Genomic DNA, 23,649 nt, shown 5'->3' with positions numbered 1-23,649 from the left:
AGTTTGGTTTTGTTATGTTAATGAGGTCATACAGCAGTAGGGTGGGTCCTAAACCTAATCCCTTCTGGGTGCATTTCATTGAAAAGGGCAAAATAGATACAAAAAAAAAAAAACAGATAGAAGACAGACTCCATGTGATGACATTTCTATAAGCAAAGGAATGCCAAGGATTGTCGGCAAACACCAGAAACTTGGAGAAAGGTCCTCAAAAGAAATCGACACGGACAAGACTCTGATTTAGACTTTTAGCCCCCAGAATTGTGAGAAAATACATTTCTATTGTTTAAAGCCACCTGTATGTGGCATTATTCATTACAGCAACACTAGGTAATTTAAGGCAATCACCAAGACATGTTAATCACTAGGACACAACTATGATTAACAAGTGGCCCTTGTCCTCAAGGTGCTCACATCTGCTTGGGAATTAGGACAGATTAACCTTTAGCACTAATTCAATACGGAAAATCTTATACTAGAGGCAGGTTCAAAACTCAATGAGAACATAGAAAAAAGGGATGACTTTGTTCATAATAGAGTACTATTTTCTCTCATAGTGAAAAACAAATTTCATGTCACTTCTTCTGTGGGACCTTCTCTGACACTCCTCTTTTTCCCAGTCTACAGTCCCAGAAGAGGTCAAGTTTGAGTTGGTTCTTAAGAACCGGAGTAAGTAGCAATAGTTTTCTCAGTGTAAAACTCAGCCTACTCAGAGGCATAGATGATATATGCTGCAGTGTGACCCATTCCACGAACAGTGGGACTACTATATGGCTAGAATGTTGGAGATGTGATCGGGGATGGGGAAATTTCATGGTAGGAAACGAGAAAGATGAAGTCATATTAGGAAAGGAAACTTAAATGCTCTTCAAAGTAGTTTAGGTTTTACCATATAGGAAGTACAGGGCCACTGAAGGTCTCTAAGTCGTAGAATAATGTGGTGAAATACATGACTTAGAAAGGAGCTGTGGGAGCAGAGTCCAGAATTTACTGGTGATACTAGCTAGGAGGCTAAGATAATATTCAAGGGAGAGGCGATAATGATGTTAAATAAGGTAGAGGTAAAAAAAAGCCATGGAAATGAGAGTTCAAAATCAGGAGATGTTTTAGGGCTGAAATTGACAAAGTTATCAGATCCAGGGAAGAGTTGTGAGAAATGCAGAAGGGATATGGAAGAGCCAAGGAATACTCTGGAAGTTCTATCTCGGGAGAATATAAGCTCTTAAAAGAGGGACCATATCTTATTTGACTTCAAAATCTCAGTATTTTAATGGTGCCTGGCACTCTGTGGTTGGCATTCAATGAGTAGGTAGTGGGTGGATGGATGAATGGATGGACGGATGAGTAGATAGATGTGTTTATGGATGATGTTGCCAATCATCCGGGGGAAATCAGTTTGGGGGGACAAAGGAGAGAATACGTAGAAGGAAGTGATAAGACCCTCACTCAGATGGCTAAGGCGACAAGGGAAAGAGCTAGGAGAACAATTAGAAAGTTAACCCAGGTTTCTTCTTTGTGATAATCTATGGCTTTGATATTTTTCATTGCAAATTTGCTATTTCATCTGATTTAACAAACTTCAAAAGAGAGTAGTTTCTTTAAAGAACAAAACTCCAATTCTTTGTGCAAATCATATCAGTAGTTTGGAAACTTATTAGGTTGCTCAGCACTTTATCCTAACATTATGTAAGGCAACTACCAGTCTGGCCACTGAAGCCATTTAGCACCACTTGAATTTCTAAGAGACATCGGAATATTGAATTTATTTTCCCAGAAACTCAAGTCAAACAATTTTCTCCTTTCATATCCTACACTAATCTTACCTTTAAAGTTCTACCTCATGGCACAGCCATACCTCTTGGCAATTCTCAGATTTCTTAGACACCAGATTTTCGGAGGCAGTGCTTCTCAAACTTTAAAGTGCATACCTGGAGATCTGGTTAAAATGCAGATTCTGATTTTGTAGGTCTAGGGTGAGGTTTGAGATTCTGCATTTCTAATCAGCTCCCAGGTGATGTTGATGCTGCTGATTCATGTCCCACACTTTGAGTGGCAAGGTTTTTAGGCATCATTCAATATCAGTGCCTTGGCTGTTGTTAGGTGCCGTCGAGTCGGTTCCGCCACATAGCGACACTATGTACAACAGAATGAAACACTGCCCGGTCCTGCGCCCTCCTTATAATCGCTGTTATGCTTGAGCCGATTGTTGCAGACACTGTCAATCCATCTTGTCAAAGGTCTTCCTCTTTTTAGCTGACCCTCTATTTTGCCAAGCAAGATGTCCTTCCCCAGGGACTGGTCCCTCCTGAAAACATGTCCGAAGTACGTGAGATGAAGGCTTGCCATCCTTGCTTCCGAGGAACATTCCAACTGTACTTCTTCCAAGACAGAGTTGTTTGTTCTTCTGGCAAAAAAACCAGACCTGGTGCCACCAAGTCAATGGTGTACTCAGTATTCTTTACCAACACCATTTTTCAAAAGCATCAATTCTTTTTCGTTCTTCCTTATTCATTGTCCAGCTTTTACATGCACATGAGGTGACTGAAAACATCATGGCTTGGGTCAGGCACACCTTAGTCCTCAAAGTGACATCTTTGCTTTTCAACACTTTAAAGAGGTCTTTTGCAGCAGATTTGCCCAATGCACTGCGTCATTTGATTTCTTGACAGCTGCTTCCATGGGCGTTGATTATGGATCCAAGTAAAATGAAATCCTTGACAACTTCTATCTTTTCTCCATTTATCATGTTGCTTATTAGTCCAGTTGTGAGGATTTTTGTTTTCTTTATATTGAAAAGTAATCCATACTGAAGGCTGTAGTCTTTGATCTTCATCAGTAGCTGCTTCAAGTCCTCTTCACTTTCAGCAAGCAAGGTTGTGTCATCTGCATAACGCAGGTTGTTAATGAGTCTTCCTCCAGTCCTGATGCCCTGTTCTTCATTTAGTCCAGCTTCTCGGATTATTTACTCAGCATACAGATTGAATAGGTATGGTGAAAGGATACAACCCTGACACACACCTTTCCTGACTTTAAACCACACAGTATCCCCTTGTTCTGTTCGAATGACTACCTCTTGATCTAGGTACAGGTTCCTCATGAGCACAATTAAGTGTTCTGGAATTTCCATTTTTCACAGTGTTATCCATAATTTGTTATGATCCACACAGTCGAATGCTTTTGTAAAGCCTTGGCTATCATCACTATTTTTGTCGACACAGTTAGGTTGTCAGCTGCCTTTCAATCCGAACTTTCATTTACCTCCTGCCCTTCTTCAAAGCTTCCCTAGGTGATTTTATATTACCTGTCCCTTCCCCAATGCTTCCACTCCTCCGACTTAATATGCAAGGATAGCTCTAGCATGCTGTCTTCCCTCTCCTCCAGATCCTTAATGAAGCTGTCAAAGCTGACCTTCTCACCACTCCCTTCTGCTTCCCCTCATCATTTCTTACCTTAATGCTTTGTTTACAGTCCTTAGTTTTAGTCTTTAGTTTCTTGCTCCTTAAAGTCTTCAAACACCCATGATCAATTAAAGTTCAGCAGTCAGGGATCAAGTCCAATTTTCAAGGAAGAATTTGGGATCTGCTAACTTGCAGGGTCTGGGAGGTCAGCAACGTGTACGCAACAAAAAGCAGTAAGAAAAGCAATCAGGGTGGGTCTCTGGGGAATGATGGCTTCACTGGGAACTGGCAGCTCAAGTCTTATCCGCCTGCTGAACAATCTCATGACCTTGAGGAAATCCTTAACCTACCTGAAGTAATGTTTTATCAGCTGTAAAATAGTACATTAAATTTAGATGATCTCCTCTGGTCTGTTAATTAGGTAGAGAGTGACTTAGCCTCAGATCTTCATTTTATGCCTAAACTAGAAGTGAGTTTCCTAAAACGAGGTCCATGAATTGCTAAGGACTCTGTGGATAGAATTCAGAGATTTCATGAACTTGGTTGGGGGAAACATTACATCTTTATGTTCACTAACCTTTGATTGACATTGAGCATTTTCTTCAAGCAGAAATGTGGGCAAAAGATTAGATTGGTATTTGCAGTGCCTGTGACTTGGTCACCAGTAGAAACCACAAATATATTTCGTCATGTTACAGTTTTTGTAGATATTAAATTATCATTGACACTCAGTACTACTTTGAAATTTTCATGCTTATTAGACCCACCACTAATCTTGTCACCGAACATGCTAATGCAAAAGCACATCTATTACTATCGCCCACCCATTTTTCAGTTTGTGGTACTGTGGTAGCTTGCCTGTGGCTATGATGCTGGAAGCTATGCCATCGGTATTTCAAATACCAGCAGGGTCACCCATGGTGGACAAGTTTCAGCAGAGCTTCCAGACTAAGACAGACTAGGAGGAAAGGCCTAATGATCAACTTGCAAAAATCAACCAGTGAAAACCTTATGAATAATAACAGAACGTTGTCTGATATAGTTATGGCAGATGAGCCACTGAGATTGGAAGGCACTCAAAATACGACTGAGAAAGAACTGCCTCCTCAAAGTCGGGTCTACCTCATTGACACAGATGGAGTAAAGCCTTCAGGACCTTCATTCGCTGATATGGCATGACTTAAAATGAGAAGTAACAGCTGCAAACTTCTGTTAGAAATCGCAACATGGAATGTATGAAGAATGAAGTCATCAAAAATAAAATAGCATGCTTGAAGATCCTGGGCATTAGCGAGATGAAATGGACTGGTATTGACCATTTTGAATCCAAAAATCATATGGTCTACTAAGTTGGGAACAACAAATTGAAGAGGAAAGGCATTACATTCATCATTAAAAAAAAATGTTTCCAGACCTGTTCTGAAATACAGCAAGGTCACTGATAGGTTAATATCCATATGCCTACATGGAAGACCAGTTGATATGACTATTATTCAAACTTATACACCAACCATGAATGCCAAAGATGAAGACGTTGAAGGTTTTTTTGACCTGCTGAAGTCTGAAATTGATCGAACATACAATCAAGATGCATTGATAATTATTGGTGACTGGAATGGGAAAGTTGGAAACAAAGAAGGAGGTTCAGTAGTTGGAAAATACAGTTTTAATGATAGAAATGCAGCCAGAGAATAACATGGTAGAATCTCTAAGACAAATGACTTATTCATCAGAAATACTTTTTTTCAACAATGTAAACAACAACTATATACATGAACTTCGCCAGATGGATTACGCAGGAATCAAACTGGCTACAACTGTGAAAAGAGATGATTCAGAAGCTCAATAGTATCAGTCAAGACAAAGCCAAGGACTGACTGCGGAATAGCCTATCAATTGCTCCTGTACAAGTTGAAATTGAATCTGAAGAAAATCAAAACAAGTCCATGAGAGCCAAAGTACAATCTTGAATTCATCCCTTGAATGTAGAGACCATTTCAAGAATAGATTTGATGCACTGAACACTAATGACCAAAGACCAGAAGAGTGGTGGGAAGACATCAAGGACATCATACATGAAGAAAGTGAAAGGTTATTAAAAAGACACGAAAGAAGGAAAAGACTGAAATAGATGTCAGAAGAGACTCTGAAACTTGCTTTTAAATGCAGAGTAGCTAAATTGAACAGAAGAAATGATAAAGTAAAAGATCTGAACACATTTCAAAGGGTGACTCAAGAAGACAAAGTATTGTAATAAAATGTGCAAAGACCTGGAGTTAGAAAACCAAAAAGGGAAGAACACGATCAGCATTTCTCAAGGTGAGAGAACTGAAGAGAAAAGTCAAGCCTCAAGTTGCATGATTGAAGAATTCTACGGGAAAAAATTGAATGACACAGGAAGCATCAAAAGCAGATGAGTCATGTACCAAAAAGAATTGGTTGATATTTAACCATTCCAGGAAGTAGCATATGATCAAGAACCACTGGTACTAAATAAAGAAGTTCAAGCTGGAGTGAAGGCATTGATGAAAACAAATCTCCAGGAATTGACAGAATACCAACTGAGATGCTTCAACAAATGAATGCAATGCTGGAAACACTCCTGTATGTCAAGAAATTTGGAAGACAGCTACCTGGCCAACCTACTGGAAGAGATCCGTATTCGTGCCCATCCCAAAGAAAGGTGTCTTAGGCTGGGTTCTCTAGAGAAGCAAAACCAGTGAAGCATGTATATATATACACAAACACACCACAACTGTGTGAGCCATTGTAGAGACTGGTAAGTCCCAAGTCCATGAGTCAGGCATCAGGCTGGACTCTTCTCCTGACTCATGTAGCTGCAGGGTTGACAAACCCAAGATTGGCAGGTCAGACGGCAGGCCTCTGTCTCACAAGCTGCAGACTCCAACCAATCCCAACATCAGCAGGTAAACTGCTAGCTCAAGTCTCAAGAACCAGAGATCATATGATGAGCTAGATGCAGGATCCAGAGCGACCAAAAGCCAGTGAGCTTTGACAAAAAGTCCACATGTGTTGGATGCAGGCCACACCCCTAAGGAAACTCCCTTTCAACTGATTGGCTACTCATAGCAGATCTCATCATGGAAGTGATTACATTATATCAGATCTCATCAAATTACATCATTACACAACTACGAGACTACATTGTAACTGCCAAATCACTGAGAATCATGGCCCAGCCAAATTGACAGACAACCTTAACCATCACAAAAGGCCATCAAATAGAATATAGAAAGTATCAAATAATGTTACTAATATCATGTGCTAGCAATATTCTGCTGAAGATAATTCAAACACAACTGCAACCATACATCAGTAGGGAACTGCCAGAGTTCAAGCTAGATTCAGAGGAGAATGTGGAACAAGGGATGTCATTGCTGATGTCACATGGATCTTCGCTGAAAGCAGAGAATACCAGAAAGATGTTTACCTGTATTTCATCGACAATGCAAAGGCATTCAACTGTGTGGATCACAACAAATTATGGATAACATTGCAAAGAATAGGAATTCCAGAATGCTTAATTGTGCTCATTCAGAACCTGTACATGGATCAAGAGGCAGTAGTTTGAACACAATAAGGGGATACTGCATGGTTCAGAATTGGAAAAGGTGTGCAGTGGAGTTCTGTCATTTCAGCTTATTCAATCCGTGTGCTGAACAAATAATCCAAGAAGCTGGACTGTGTGAAGAAAAATGCGGCATCAGGATTGGAGGAAGACTCATTAACAACCTACAATATGCAGATGACACAGCCTTGCTTACCAAGAATGAAGTTGACTTCAAGCACTTACTGATGAAGGTCAAAGACTACAGTCTTCAGTATGGATTATGCCTGAACATGAAAAAAATGAAAATCCTCACAACAGCACTGATAACATTATAATAAATGGGGAAACATTTGAAGTTGTCAATTATTTCATTCTACTTGGATCAACAATCAACGCCCATGGAAGCAGCACTCAGGAAATCAAACCACAAATTGCATTGGGCAAATCTGCTGCAAAAGACCTCTTTAAAGTTTTCAAAAGCAAAGATGTCACTTTAATGACTAAGGTGCACCTGACCCCAGCCATGGTGTTTTCAGTCTCCTCATATGCATGCAAAAGTTGAATAGTGCACAAGGAAGACCGAAGAATTGAAGCATTCAAACTATGGTGTTGGTGAAAAATCTTGAGTATACTATGGACTGCAAGAAAAACGAATAAATCATTCTTAGAAATAATTACAAACAAAATATTCCTTAGAAGCAAGGATGGTGAGACTTAAGCTCACTTTGGACAAGTCATCAGGAAAGACAAATCTCTAGAAAACGACATCATGTTTGGTAAAGTAGAGGGTCAATGAAAACGAGGGAAATGCTCTATGAGGTGTATTGACACAAAAGCCACAAGAATGGACTCAAACATACCAACGATAGTGACGATGGCACAGGAATGGGCAACATTTTGTTCTGTTGTACATAAGGTCACCATGAGTTGGTGCCAACTTGATGGCAGCTAACAAGAACAGCATTACTATAGCCCAGTTGTGGTCAACAGGGGATGATTTTGTACTCCAGGGGACATTCGACAGTGGATGGAGACATTTTTGGTTATCACAGCTGAGGAAAGGGGAGCTACTAGCATTTAATGGATAGAGACCAGTTGTTGTTGTTGTTAGGTGCCATCAAGTCAGTTCCAACTCATAGCAACCCTGTGTACAACGGAACAAAATACTGCCCAGTCCTGCACCATCCTCGCACAGTCTTTGCTATGCTTGAGCCCATTGTTGCAGCCACTGCGTCAGTCCACCTTTTTGGAGGTCTTCCTCTTTTTCACTGACCCTCTACTTTATGAAGCATGATGTCCTTCTCCAGAGACTGATCCCTCCTGATAACATGTCCAAAGTATGTGAGACGAAGTGTTGCCATCCTTGCTTCTAAGGAGCATTCTGGTTGTACTTCTTCCAGGACAGATTTGTTAATTCTTTTGGCAGTCCACTGTATGTTCAGTATTCTTCGCCAACACCACATTTCAAAGGCGTCAATTCTTCTTTGGTCTTCCTTATTTATTGTCTAGCTTTCGCATGCATACGAAGCAATTGAAAACACCGTGGCTTGGCTCAGGCACACATTAGTCCTCAAGGTGACATCTTTGCTTTTCAACACTATGACTGAGCTTCATGCTCAGTCGTGAGCTTCTAGAAAACCATGGTATAAAGGAAATCAGGAAAAGTTGTATAACACTTTGTCTTAGTTACCTAGTGCTACTGTAACAGAAATACCAACCACAAGTGGGTGGCTTTAAAGAACAGAAACATATTTGCTCATAGTTCAGGAGTCTAGAAGTCTGAATTCAGGGCGTGGCCCCAGAGGGAGGTACCTCTTTCTCTATTTCAGCCTCTAGAATCTGCTGGAATATTTGGTGTTCCTCTTCTTGGAGACAGTCCCCACATAGAGTCTGTCTTCCCGCGTGTGTTTGAGCCTCTGTGTTTAATCGGCTCTTTTTATAACTCAGAAGTGATTAGGTTAGGAGCCCTGGTTGCAAAGTGGTTAAGAGCTCAGGCTGCTAACCAAAAGGTCAACAGTTCAAATCCACCAGCCCTTCCTTGGAAACCCTATGGGGCAGTTCTATTCTGCCCTATAGAGTGGCTATGAGTGGGACTCGACTCCACAGCAACAGATTTCTACTTAGATATGATCTAATTAACCTAACAAAGAAAACACTATTTCTAAACAGGATTACATCCACAGGTATAGGGGTTAGGATTTCAACACACATTTTGGGGGAACACAATTCAATCCATAAAACACTTGTTATGGGGGAGGGGGAAGTCCGCTAGCTTCTTAGGGGGCAAAAGGTTTTTATCCTGATACAGATTTTAGAATTAATTACTCACATGTAACTTTATAGACAGAGTCTAGAGTTAAAAAACAATGAAACTAACAGAAGAAATGACTTGACAACATCTGAGCTTTCCCTGTCCCCACACCCCCCACCTCTTAAACCCCTTGACAAAGAGGAAAACAGAAAGGAGGAGCGGATAGCTTCAAGAAGTAGAATAGGCTGTCTCTGGAAAGTGGAAGGTTATTAGGTGAGTGAACACATTGAACACAGCAGTGCAGCTCTGCGTGTTCTGGAAAAGAGGAAGGTTTAAGAGGAGAGAGTTTTGACATCTGGAAGTAAGGCAAAAAGTTCGTGAATTTTAGTTACAATAAAGAATCAGTGGGCCCTTATTCTTCTATAAACCAATAGTGGGAACATGAGTGAAGCGCAGAGCCCATACCAGGACCCGGATGAGGGTGAGGTGAGCCATACAAGTGCTTGATCCGATCCTGTTTTTATTGGAGATTCTGATATTTTGTTCAACATGGGGTTTTGCATTAATTCTGATTTTTAAAAATATTGCATTAAAAGGTTGTTTATCTGAATTACTGAATGTTTGGCGCCCCCTTAAATGTTCTGCATGAGGAGAGTGCCTCGCTCAACTTGCCCTATTCCTGGCCCTGGCCCACACATCCGTGCTCTTAGGAAAGGATTTTAATAACAATCTGTTCGTTCAGGCTGAGCCACCTTACAGGATTGTTGTCGCTTTCCATGAGTTGACATAAGGTCTTCGTGCTCCTAAGGGCAGCTTTTATTCACAGAATATTCTTGAGGGGATTGGTTTGTTCAAATAGTTATCATTCAGTGTATTAAAATTAACCCGTTGCCATCGAGGCGATTCCAACTCATAGGGACCCTATTGGACAATGTAGAACTGCCCTATAGTTTCCAAGGCTGTAATGTTTACGGAAGCAGACTGCTGCATCTTTCTGCAGCGGAGTAGCTGGTAGGTTCTAACCATCGACCTTTTGGTTAGCAGCTGAGCTCTTAACCACTGCACCACCAGAGCTGCAAGTATTAAAATTACAAACCCCAAATTAGTTCCTTTTTGTTTCTTTAGTTCAGATTCTAAGTAGAGTTAAGCGTATTTTAGCAATCAGTTTTAAGGGGCCTTTAAATAATAGTATTGCTCCAATTTACACACTTAATTATAAGACTAAATCAATCACTCAGTTATATACTTTATCTGAGAGTCACAAGCTACAGCCTTAACAGGCCAGATTCTCTTGTCGGAATTGACTGGACGGCAGTGGGTTTATTACAAGTACATACCACTCCAAATTTGTACAGATGTCTTAGCCATCAGAAATACTGACTCAGTGGTTTTGAGTCTCAATTATTTCTGTTATTAATTCTAAAGCTTCCCAGGGTTGAAAGTTGCTCATGCACTCAGGAAGTCAAATACAGTCTCAGTTACTGAGATGACTTTTGACCAGAGATTTTGACCGGTTGTTGAGATGCAGAGTCATAGCTGTCCATCCAAGCTGTTGATTCTTCTCACGCCAACTGTCATCTTATCCCATGATATCTGGGGATTGCCTTCTTAGTATGCTGGAGATTTCAGCCAGGAACTCCCCAGGCCTCCTGGGGAACCTTCATGGGTTGTCCTAACCCATATATATACCGAGCTGCAGTTGGTATACTCACAGCTTTACAGGGGTGTGCGGTCTTGTAGCGCAGCTCTCTGGAGTTGAATTATCCCTATTACCTAGACCCTTTTTTCTCTGAAAAGACTTCAGGCCGCACCCAGATTAATCACTTGACTGGATTTGCATAGTCTGAGCTCTATATTAATGAAAATACCCTTTCTATGTAATTTTAAGATCTTTGAACTTGGTAGAATCTACTGTCTTTCATATTCTCCGGACCCACCATGTTCTTGAGTATTCAAATCTGATATCCTGTTGAATCCTAGCTCCCTCCCTGGCCCCTCGCAACTTAGAAGGCTCTTCTACTAACGCGAGTTCACAGAATTTTGTTACTTCTAGAGATGTTCTCCACAGCTCCTTCAAACTTGGCCATTCCTTCCGGATCAGCTGCAGGATAAGTGTTTTCTGTATGTATGTCTTCCTGTCATCAGGACCAAAGTATAAGATACATCAAAGTCTCCCTGGATGGTGTGTGCCCCAGAGGTTTCCAGAATTCATTCAAAAAGCCATAACTTGCCTTGGAAATTGTGTAGCACGAGTTGCCAGGCTAGGAGGCTGAGCTGGGCTCTGTGTGCTTTTGTGATGGGCCCACCAGACTGTGGTTTAAGCTACTGCCGGCCCATGTTGCAGCTTAGTTGAGGAAGAGCAGGATAATGATATTTAATGGCGAACTGTAAGCAGACAGGCAGGGAGGAGGGGAGATGGCAGAGAGCCATCTTTCTGTGCTTCTTGACACGGACTAACCCCTTACTGTTCTTTCCAGTTTAGGGCTCTGCAGCTTAAGGGAAATTTAAAAAGTGCGAGTCCCAGCCCTTGGCATGTGTTGAAGCAGACAGGAAAACTCCCTAATTACCAGTTAGCCACTTGATGTATCTTTAGTGTGGAACATTTAGCTGTTCTGCTTAAAACCACTGCTAGTAACAGCTGGGAAAAAGGCAACTGGAGAACGGCACCACTTAAAGTCATCGTTTTCAGCTACCGTTTCAATATGGCAATGAAAGCGTTGTCCACATTTTGGCATAACATTGTCTAGTGAATTGTAATTTTATGATAGCCATCATTTAGTGAAATATATTGCATCCTACATTGTGAGCACTTTGTTTCCTGCCAGTTGCCCTGATTCCTGTTCTCTCGGAGCCCACCAGGCAGCTCAACTGCAGACTGCTCTTAGGGCCAAAGTGCTTCCCATTTGGGGTTTGTAAGCCGGAAGTGAGAACATGGAATGCATTTTTCCATAGAAAGAATGTTCAGAGTGGTGGCGATTTTCAGGCCAACCTACAAAAGGTATGTGTTGTTGTTAACTGCCATCAAGTTGGCCCCCAACTCATGGCGACCCCATGTACAACAGAACGAAACACCACCGGGTCCTGCACCATCCCCATGATCACTTGCGGATCGGACCATTGTGCTCCATAGGGTTCTCACTGACTGATATTTGGAAGTAGATGGCCAGGCAGAAGGTACCTAGTTAACATATAATTTAGCTATAGTTGGGGATACAGAGGTTTATCCTCTATACCATTTTTTCCATGCAGTATGTTAGGATCCATGAATCTCCACTGTGCCATTCCAAGGACAGAAATGGCAGATGAGCCCACTCAGCGATCATGCTGCAGCTGAGTCCAGCTGAGCCTTCACCTGCCTCTAACCTCCTCAACTAAAACAGTGGCACCTGACTTGTAGGGTCGTGGTGAGGACTGAGTGTAAATATGACACCAGTAATAAAGACAGTTTGTATTATTAAATGCCCTTTGCTGATTAAATCACTCCCTTAACAACCACAGGAAGTGGTGCTACTTCCTCCACTTCACAGATGAGGAACCAAGGCACAGAGATATCAAGCAACTTGCCCGAGGTCACACAGCTGGCAAACGGCAGAACGAACTCGAACCCAAGCATTTTGGCTCCAGAAGCCATGCTCTTGGTCACTGTAGTGCCCGCCACCGGTTATTGTACAGCCCACAAGTTAGGAATGATTTTTACATTTTTAAATGGCTTGGGAAATAAATAAATAAAATAAATGAATTAGAATATTGTGTGGCTCATAAAATGATATAAATGTAAATTCCAGCGTCCAGAAATAAAGTCTGCTTGGCACACAGCCACACCCATTTGTTTACGTATTGTCTACGGCTGCTTTAGCCACGTGGTGGCGGAGTTGAGTAGTTGTGACTATATGACCTGCAAAGCCTAAAACTGTCTGGCACTTTACAGATAAAGTTTGTTGACCCCGGCTGTCATGCTTGAAAAGCACTCAGGTCCAATGCCCAGCTTACTGTAAATTCTCAATGAATTTGTAAAAACACATTCGTCTCCCTCCCAGCACTGGAGCTAGTGTTACAGCTCCAGGGTTCCTGCTGCTAAGGTCAGGGGTCTCCCGTGCAGGAGATGCCACACAGCCCAGTCCCCAGTGTCAAGCCCCCTGTAACTGCACCTGCTTGCAAGCCCCCACTGGCCACCAAGGCCAGGACTCTGTCGAGGGCTTTGTCTTAGAAGCTTTGCTTGTACTTGCAGCCGTCAGAGCATCAGCAGCTCCAAGCAATCACTCATAGGTGGCGCATCAGGAGTGAGGGCTCCAGGTAGACCAGCAGCATCTTCTTGGGTGGTGTAGGAAGCTGGAGGACTCCGAATTCAGCTTCCTTGATGGGGCTGAAGGCATCAACAGCAAGGGACGCTTGGGATCAAGTCCTAGCCAGACAGTTCCTCCTCACCCTGTAGGGAGGAGGTCTCTAATTGAGGAACTTAACATCTAGCAGAAGATATATGTACTGGTGAGAGGCTCTTGCGCTTGTGCGCCAGGCAATCCACCCAAAAATGTTCAGAGCAGCATTTCCATAGCCAAAACCTGGGAACGACCCAAATGTTCATGGGCAGGAGAATGAATAAACCAATGTGGCTCACTCCATTGTCTTCTTCAAGTCGTTGTTCATTTGCTACATTATCACAGAGGTCTACCCTGTCTGCCCTATTTAGAATGGAAAACTTCCTCCTGTTACATGCCACAACATGGATGAGCCTTGACAACAAGAGTGAAGTAAGTCCATCACAAAAGGACAAATAGTGTATGATCCCACATGCATGAAATATCTGGAATAGGCAAATATATAGAGACCAAAGTTTATTAGTGGTTACCAGGGGCAGGAGGACGGGCAAAGAGGGAGTCATTGCTTGGAAGGCACTGAGCTTCTGTTAAGGGTGATGGGAAAATGTGGAAATGGATAGCGGCGATGCTTGCACAACATGATGAACATAATTAACGTCACTGAATTGTACTTGTAAAAAATGTTGGAATGGCAAAGTTTTTGTTTTATATATGTTGTTGTGTGCCACGGAGTCAATTCCAACTTATAGCAATCCTATAGGACAGAGTAGAGCTGCCCCATAGGGTTTCCTAGGGTGTAACCTTTACTGCAGCAGATCACTAGATCTTTTCTCCAGAGGAGACTTTGGTGGGTTCGAGCCCCTGACCTTTCGGTTAGCAACCGAGCTTCCCCCAAGCATGCACACACACACATGCACACATGCACACACACACACACACACACACACACACACATACATTCACACACACAGGTAAGGGAGTCAGCAAAGGGAGGAGTTTATCAAATACATGACCCCGTGGGCTCAATCCTTCTGGGGAACGTCAGCCATTGTGAACGAGCCTCCCAGTTCTCCCAACAGGGCAGGCATCCAAGGCTTTTATCACTGATTGTGGGATGACTTCTTGGAGGCATTAACACTTTGACACTTGTCATTTGTGCTGCTCTCAGGCCTAGGTGCCCCTGCTGGCAGAATAAATGCCCTCAGGCAGAAAGTCTTAGACCTGAAGAGTGAATGCCCAGAGGCCAAGAGTGAGGGATCAACAGCGGTGATTGTACCTTCTAGCTGGAGGTAATGTTGGCACCACCCTTCCCCTTTGCGCAGCTGTGATGGAGAGCGTGCCAAACTCTGCTTAGACTGCTCTAATGCACAGATGAATGAGTACTCTGCATCCCAGACTTCTCTCTTCTGGCATGCTCGCTAGAGTTTCAGCTTAATAAGATTTAATGTTAGATGGAACTTGACCCCTGCCTCAACCATAAAAATATCTCAATGACATATCACCAGAATGCCTAGAGCTCTGCGCATTGCCACTCCCTGGGGTGCTCTCTGAGACCAACCTTTTAAGAAATGCAAATCAAAGCCAATGAATGAACCAACTTGTACAGAATTATTATTTATAAGTCACTCGTCAAGACTTTTGTAAATCTCGTGGCCTAAATTTCCTGTTTTAATACTGTATGAATAAAATATATAAAATGGTACAACTACGAGAAAATAATTTGTCCCCTTTGGCCCAATAATGCTACTTCAAGGAATATATCCTTTGTATATAATCATGCGTGTAAAAATGATTTATGTATAAAAGTAATTATGGAGGTATTTTTAATAATAGAGAAATCTGAAAACAAACTTAATACCCAACTTTAGGGGAAACATTACAAGATGTTTTTCAACCATTAAAATCATTCTTTTAAATATCATGACCAAATGTTTATGACATAATGGTAAGGAATAAAAAAGCATAGAGGAAGTATGATTCCACTATCATGTACAAAGTATTTAAACAGAGAAAATGTTGGGGAAAAATACTGTAAAAAGTTAACAATGGGCTGTAGGAAAATGGGTGATTTTTTAAAAATCTGTATTTTCCACTTTATCTGCAATGATCAGGTATGCCTTTTGCCATTAAAAAGTCATATTTAAAAAATAGGAAAGTTGGCACAGGATAGATGAATTTGTCGAAGAATAGAAAGGATTCGAAATGACAAAATAAATAGAGCTTTAATGAAAGACTCTGGGATCAGAGGTCCTAGCTGTACCATGTCCATTCTAATGATCTCTGGCTGTAAATCACTCTTGAGTACTTAAAAATTGTCAAAGGTACATGATAGTAATTTTCAAAGGTACAGTCCTAAGTGTGAACTTCATATTTTTCTCAGCAGCTTTATTTCCATATATATTCTTACTAATTCCAAAGTAGAGGGAAATGTAGACTTTAAGATTCCATTTTCACATCATTAATTAGCTTCCTAATGTGGACATCCTGAAATGAAACTTTGCCCCATGGGTAATACTGTCCTACTAGGTAATTACTATTGAAGTGTGAGCTGCCTGATAGGTAATGTTTCACTAAACCTTAACTAAAGATGAAGGAATCTCATTGACATCTTGGCAGTGTGGAAAGGGGGGGAAAAAGTGAATTCAATTGAAAAGAATTTCAGAAGACATTTTATAATCCTTAAAAAGGATTATGAGGAGTGCCTTCTTTCCGCAATGTGCCAGTCCAGTCCTCTACATTGTGCTTTCAAACTGTATGCCATTCATTCATCACACTATGACAGTTTAATGCTCTCTATGCTCTGACACTCAGACAAGTCTACTTGCCCAAAATTATGCCGCTGATAAATGCTAGAGTCTGGCTCCATATCCAGTTCCATGGAAACCAAGACTGCTGTGCTTCTCAACTGCCTGGCAACATGCTAACATGATGCCAGCCAGTGTAATTCCAACCAGCTAGACAGAATTCTACCCTCTGTCATCCCTTGGTTCTCATTAAAGGGTATCACTAAGGTGCAGCATCCCTTTCCATTGTTTTCCCCACCTCTCTGTGAAATGAGGAGTAGCCTGCTGGGAACCTGGTAGGGAATTGGGCAGCTCAGTCTAGGGCATGGCAGACAGTCAACAATTGAAAGGGCAGTAGACAAGATTAGGTTCTGTCTGGTTGGGGTGGCAGCAGGTGTAGGGTTAAATCAAGTCGGCCAGGCATGAGTTGGGGTTAGTGGCTAACTCCCATTCAGTGTGCACTGAGACAAAATCTAGACTGACAAAGGAAGTAATCAGCCCCAGTCACAGCTAGAGGACTTGCCTCTCAGTCATCAAGAGCTTCTCATGGAGGTTGCTCAGCACCCTGGACAGTTCCCAGGAGATTCAGTCAAAAGTACTAACAACGCATCCCCTTCTTCCTAAGTTCTTGAGAGGAACACACATTGTCATTCATTGATTTCACACATCTGATTCCTGAAGTGTGTATGCTCAAAAACTCTCTATTTCGTATGTCAATATTGAACTATTCTTACTTTGCCATAAAATTAGATTACTTGAATTATAGATCCTCTTCATTTATCTTCTATAGCTGAACTTAATGTTCCTTTTCTTGATTAAGTCTTAAAATGAATTTATATTTTGTACAAGGTCTCTTTAATACAAAAGCCCTGAATGTATCTTGGTAGGTGGACTTTTTGTTTGTTTTTCTCTAAAATTTTCAACCTCTGTATCTGGTTCAGAATATGGAAGTTCTGAATCAGACCTACAAAGATTTAATGGGCTCCATGCTGCTAGATCTAATTACCTGTTGTTGGCAGTATCCTGACACCAATAGACCAGCATTTCACAGACTATATTTTCTTGAACATTAGCCCAACACGATGCTCTGTGAAGGAAATGTTCCCAAGGAAAAGAAGTTTTGAAAATTCTGCCTTACTCTCTACCATTTTTTGAGAATCACAATGCTCATTAGCATTAGACTTTCTGAGTAAAGAAAGCTTTTTCATGTTCTTCAATCTAGAGTTTTCCAAATCCTTTGTACCACAGAACTGTTTTTTATTAGTCAAAACCAAACCAAACCCATTGCCGTCGAGTAGATTCTGACTCATTGCAACCCTATAGGACAGAGTAGAACTGCCCCATAAGGTTTCCAAGGCTGTAATCTTTATGGAGGAGCCCAGGTGGCACAGTGGTTAAGAGCTTGGCTGATAACCAAAAGGTTGGCAGTTCAAACCTACCAGCCATTCCTTGGAAACCGTATAGAGCGGTTATACTCTGTTCTATAAGGTCACTATGAGTTGGAATCGACTCGACAGCAACAGGAAATCGTTACGGAAGCAGACTGCTACATCTTTCTCCCGGGGAGCGGCTGGTGGGTTTGAACCACCAACCTTTTGGTTAGCAGCCAAGTGCTTAACCACTTCGCCACTAGAGCTGTATTATAAATCAGGAATTAATAGTACCCATTAATAGCTCCCTGATCTACTATTTACTGGAAAACACTTGTGATGGTTAAGATTGTGTGTCAACTTGGCTGGACCATGTTTCTCAGCGTTTATATGTGATCATCTCCATGATGGACTCTACTGTGAGTAGCCAGTCAGTTGAAAGGGAGTTTCCTTGGATGTGTGGCCTGCATCTGAATATAAGCGGACCTTCTGGCTTTTGCCTCCTCTGGATCCTGCAGCTGGATCCTGGTTGTCTCACCTCCAGTTCTTGGGACTTGAGTTGGCAGCTTACCTGCCAGTTTTAGAATTCATCAATCTTCACAGCCTGTAAGCAACAGCCCTGCTCTCCGACCTGCTGATCTTGGGTTCATCAGCCCCTGTGGCTACGTGAGTCAGGAGAAGCCTCTATCTGGATCCATGGACTTGGGACATTCCAGCTTTACAATCACATGAGCCATTTCCTTGATATAAATCTATATATATACTTATTTACGCTGAGCAAGTAATCTGAGAAGCTGGACTGTATGAAGAAGAACGGGGCATCGGGATTGGAGGAAGACTCATTAACAACCTGCGTTATGCAGATGACACAACCTTGCTTGCTGAAAGTGAAGAGGGCTTGGAGCACTTACTGATGAAGATCAAAGACTATATAGCCTTCAGTATGGCTTACACCTCAACATAAAGAAAACAAAAATCCTCACAACTAGACCAATAAGCAACATCATGATAAACGGAGAGAAGATTGAAATTGTCAAGGATTTCTTTTTACTTGGATCTGCAATCAACGCCCATGGAAGCAGCAGTCAAGAAATCAAACGATGCATTGCATTGGGCAAATCTGCTGCAAAAGCAAGGATGGCGAGACTACGTCTCACATACTTTGGACGTGTTGTCAGGAGGGATCAGTCCCTGGAGAAGGACATCATGCTTGGTAAAGTAAAGGGTCAGCAAAAAAGAGGAAGACCCTCAATTAGATGGATTGATACAGTGGCTGCAACAATGGGCTCAAGCATAACAACAATTGTGAGGATGGCACAGGACCGGGCAGTGGTTTGTTCTGTGCTGCATAGGGTCGCTATGAGTCGGAATCGACTCAACAGCACCTAACAACAACACAACATATATATTTATAGCTTTACTGGCAATGCTTCTCTAGAGAACCCAGCCTAAGACAACTCTTCTAGATGCAGTTAACAAGGATATCATTGAGGAGACTGATAAAGTTAGTGATTATTTATATCTCCTAACCTAAGAATCTATGACATTTTGTTATTCTAGCAAAAACATATACCTATGTTACGGGGTCAGTTTTACGTAGAATTAAAAAAAATTTGCATTATGTCTTCCTTCAATAGAGCACTCTGGGACTTGGAGAAATATTCTTCTAACAGAGGAAGTAATTAGATGTAATTACATATTGAAAAGTAGCAGGTGTGTAGATAGAGGCTTTAAACTCATAGGTGTTTCAATCCATAATTAATATCTATATAATCAATGACAATAAATTCTATTAATATTTTAGAGTTCTATGTTAGGTGAGGAGAATAATCAGGCCAAAGTGTTAAATAGTCCCTGGACTAAACGGATCCATAATAACTTTGTAGATGTTAGCATCTTCTTTGGGAGAAAAAAAACAACTCTTATGAATATAAAAAAATAATAAACAAGAGCATTCTACCAGATATTTGTTCGCTGGAAAGAGTGGAATCATTTATTTTGGAGTCACTGAGGTGCACTGCTATTGAACATTTTAGAATAATAGCACGCTGAGGAAAAAACTGTAGTACTGTATTTGCAGCTTCAACTTTGAAAGCAGTTTTCCAATCCATTTATTAAACAGTATTCATTTTCTAAGTGAAATAACGTAGCAAAAAAAAACTGTTTTCCATATATATCCAGCGCTTTTTTTTCTTTTGGGTTGTGGGTGCATAAAATTGATTTAATAATACTCCTAAATTCATAGAACATAATCAGTTTCGACCCACCTAAGTCCTGCTACTGGTCACACACATCTGTATCTACATACATCTGTGTTTATATATTCTCTCTTCTATATTCTACATATAATACGTATATATAATGTGTATATAGCATATATATTTATGTGAATGTGTGTTTTATCTATATATAAATGGAGCCCTGGTGGCACAGTGGTTAAGCATTCGGTTGCTAACCAAAAGGTCAACAGTTTGAATCCACCAGCCGCTCTTTGGGAACCCTATGGAACAGTTCTACTCTGGTCTATAGGGTCGCTGTGAGTCGAAATCGACTCGACGGCAATGAGTTTGGTTTGGTTTTATATGTATGTGTGTGTGTGTATATATATATATATATATATATATTCCCCTTTACTTTTTCTCTCCTAGGGAACATTATCTTCCATGTATATTCTTTTATTTATCTGTGCCCTTATAAAATATGCATTGATAGGTATTATTTTGTGAGCATGTTTTCTTAATTTATTTTGTAAATAATATATTTACATATATAATTGTTTCTTACTTTTTTCATTGAATATTTTATTTTTAGAAATAATTTTTGTTTCAGAAAATTACATACATAAATGAAAATAGAAGAATACAGTGAACTCTTGTGTTCCCATCATGCAGGTTGAACAATTTTTAACTCATGCCCAATCTTATTTCATCTCTGTCCCTGCCGGATTCTCTCCCACTGAGATTACTTGCGGCAAAGCCCAGACATTATACCATTTACTCAAGTCTTTTAGTATATATCTCTAAAAGAAAATGACAATACCATTTTCACACCTAAGGAACATAGCAATTTCATAATACCACCAAACATCCATTTCGTGTCCAAACTTCCCCAATGGTCTCATGAATTTTTTAAGTTTGTTTGGGTAAATCAGTATCTAAATAAGATGACGTAGAGCTCTTGGTTGATATGTCTCTCAAATCTTTCTTGATCTATAGGGTTTTTACTTTCTTCCCATGTATTTGTTGAAGAAACTGTTTGGTTCATTCTGTAGAGATGCCTATAGTCGGGTTTTGTTCGTTACATACCCATGGTGTGTGTAACATGTTCCTCTCACCATGGCTTGGGTCAGGCACACCTTAGTCCTCAAAGTGAAATTTTTGCATTTTAACACTTGAAAGAGGTCTTTTGCAACAGATTTGCCCAGTGCAATGTGTCTTTTGATTTCTTGACTGCTGCTTCCATGGGTGTTGATTGTGGATCCAAGTGAAATGAAATCCTTGACAACTTCAGTCTTTTCTCCATTTATCATGATGTTGCTTATTGGTCCAGTTGTGAGGATTTTTATGTTGAGGTGTAATCCAGACTGAAGGCTGTGGTCTCTTACCTTCATCAGTAAGAGCTTCAAGTCCTCTTTGCTTTCAGAGAGCAAGGATGTGTCATCTGTATATTGCAGGTTGTTAATGAGTCTTCCCTAGTATCCCTCAAATGACATTTTCTTATGTCATTGTGCATTTGCTTTCTCCTGTGACAGGAAGTTCCAGGATCATTTGTACATTTCCTGCCCTAGAACCGGAATCAGCCATTTCTCCAAGAAGCCATGGTTGCTTTTAGTGACAAATAGTATTTAAATGCAAAATCTAGGTGGTAGGCGTACTCACTACTACTGGATTAGTCATTGTTATTTGAGGCCTTTTCAGTAAGCAGGGCTAGGAAATAATTTTTTTTTTTTTAAGATAAAATACATCATAACTTCATACTTGCAATACAAATTCAGGACTACAAGATTTTTATGTAACTTCATTGATGTTACAACTGTATCTGCTTTCTCCATAGCTCTCTTACAACACCACAATAAGAATTCTTTTGCTTCATCCCATATTGTCTCAGAATGCTAATACCAACACCAACAATATATACTGGAAATGGTTAAATTTTTTTTGGACTTCTTTTTGTCCTTAGACTATATCCTGCTAGAAAGGTTAATACCTAGTCAAATAACTATGTTTTAAATTTACTTTAAGTGTTTCCCTTCTTTGCACTTATGTCCCCAACTCAATTCACAGCTACGTTCCTTTGTTACACTTTGCTTTTCTAACTTATCTTGTCTGGGTGGCCCATAACTTGGTGAGCTCCACTCCTGTTACAGTAGATATACCTAGGCAACTGTTTTTAACTGCAGCAGACTACTCCATGAAGTGTTGTTGTTGCTAGCTGCTGTGGCCTTGGCCCCTGACTCATGGTGACCCCAGGCACAATGGAATGAAACACTGCCTAGTCCTGTGCCATCCCCATGAGATATTGTGGACCAGACTCGGGGATCCATAGGGTTTTCGTTGGCTGATTTTCAGAAGTAGATCATCAGGCCTTTCTTCCTAATCTGTCTTAGTCTGGAAGCTCCTCTGAAACCTCTTAGCATCCTAGCAACATACAAGCCTCCAGTGACAGACAGGTGGTGGCTGTGCATGAGGTGCATTGGCTGGGAATTGAACCCAGGTCTCCCGCATGGAAGGCGAGAATTCTACCACTGAACCACCAGTGTTCTGTTCTGGGGGTGGTGTTAACCCTCAAAGCATGGCCCACTAATGCACTCATGTCCTACTGAAATGCAGACCATGGTTGCTCACATGCAGAGAGATTCCTGAAGACTGTGCCTTCCAAGGCTGCCTGGGTCACTGTTTCTCAAATGGCAGCCATGACCTATTAGTAACTCCTGAAATCCATTCAGTAAGTCCCAACCAGCATTTTAAAATACGACCTAGATTAAAATAGAAAATAGAGTGCATTGTGAATAGTGTAAATATTGTTTGGGAAAACTTTTGTTTCGCTCTAAATAAATATGTGTTTATATATGCATACTAGGTCAGAAAGGAAAATGTATTTCTCCTTTCAGCACCAAAGTGACATCCGTAATACCCATCGTCCACTTCCCTTTTCTTCGCATTAATTTTCCTCTTTTAAAATCATCTCATGCCTCTTCTTTTCTCCTTGAGCTGGAACAAAAAAGTCTAGAATTCTATAAATATTCTCATCCTGCTAATTAAACCTCCACCCTCCACTTCTGACTCCCAGTTAACTGGTGCATTACCAAGTGTCAGAGTGGAGTTCAGGCCTTTTGTCTCTTTTCTGGAGTCCCTGGATGGTACAAACAGTTAACATGCTCAGCTACTAACGAAAAGGTTGGGGGTTCGAGTCCACCCAGAGACACCTTGGAAGAAAGGCCTGGCAATCTACTTCTGAAAAATCAGCCATTGAAAATTCTCTGGGGCACAGTTCTACTTTGACTCACATGGGGTCTCCATGAGTTGGCGTCAACTCAGTGGCAATTGGTTTGTCTCTTTTCTACTGCGTCTATCAGTGATACAACTCGAAATTCTTTTTTCTTTAAATTGGGTTTTATGCCGTTATGGATGTCAGAAGACTTCGTTATAATTTTATAGCTTTTTTCTGAGATTGAATATATAAATTCACTTTCACATTCTTTCCCAAAGTCACTGCTACATGGTTCTTGTGGGAAAATAATGGCTACCATTTGTACATCCCATCATGGGCTGCAATGAACCTGTACATGTTTCATTTGACCCTCACGAGTTTAATTGCTCATGCAAAACTGTCATGTGCATTCTCCTTAAAAAAAAAAATGAGGGTACATTATCTGGAAGTGAAGAAGAATAAGGTCATGCCTCATAAGTCATTGACAGAAAGAAAAAGCATAGAAAGTGGCCTACAGACATTTAAATGACCAA

General features: G+C 40.9%; 1 protein-coding gene and 1 non-coding gene across 3 annotated transcripts in view; one reads left to right on the top strand and one right to left on the bottom strand.

Annotated features, from left to right (window-relative positions):
- FRMPD4 (FERM and PDZ domain containing 4) overlaps positions 1-23,649 on the top strand; it is a 217,706-nt gene that overhangs the window by 26,277 nt on the left and 167,780 nt on the right. The gene's annotated exons all lie outside the window — the stretch shown is intronic.
- Positions 22,375-22,445, bottom strand: TRNAG-UCC (transfer RNA glycine (anticodon UCC)). Its single transcript has one exon. It is a non-coding gene; the product is annotated as a tRNA-Gly (tRNA).

Source organism: Trichechus manatus, unplaced genomic scaffold (assembly GCF_000243295.1).
Source record: "Trichechus manatus latirostris isolate Lorelei unplaced genomic scaffold, TriManLat1.0 scaffold00162, whole genome shotgun sequence".
Classification (NCBI taxonomy): domain Eukaryota; kingdom Metazoa; phylum Chordata; class Mammalia; order Sirenia; family Trichechidae; genus Trichechus; species Trichechus manatus.
This window is presented reverse-complemented; position numbering and strand designations above follow the sequence as displayed.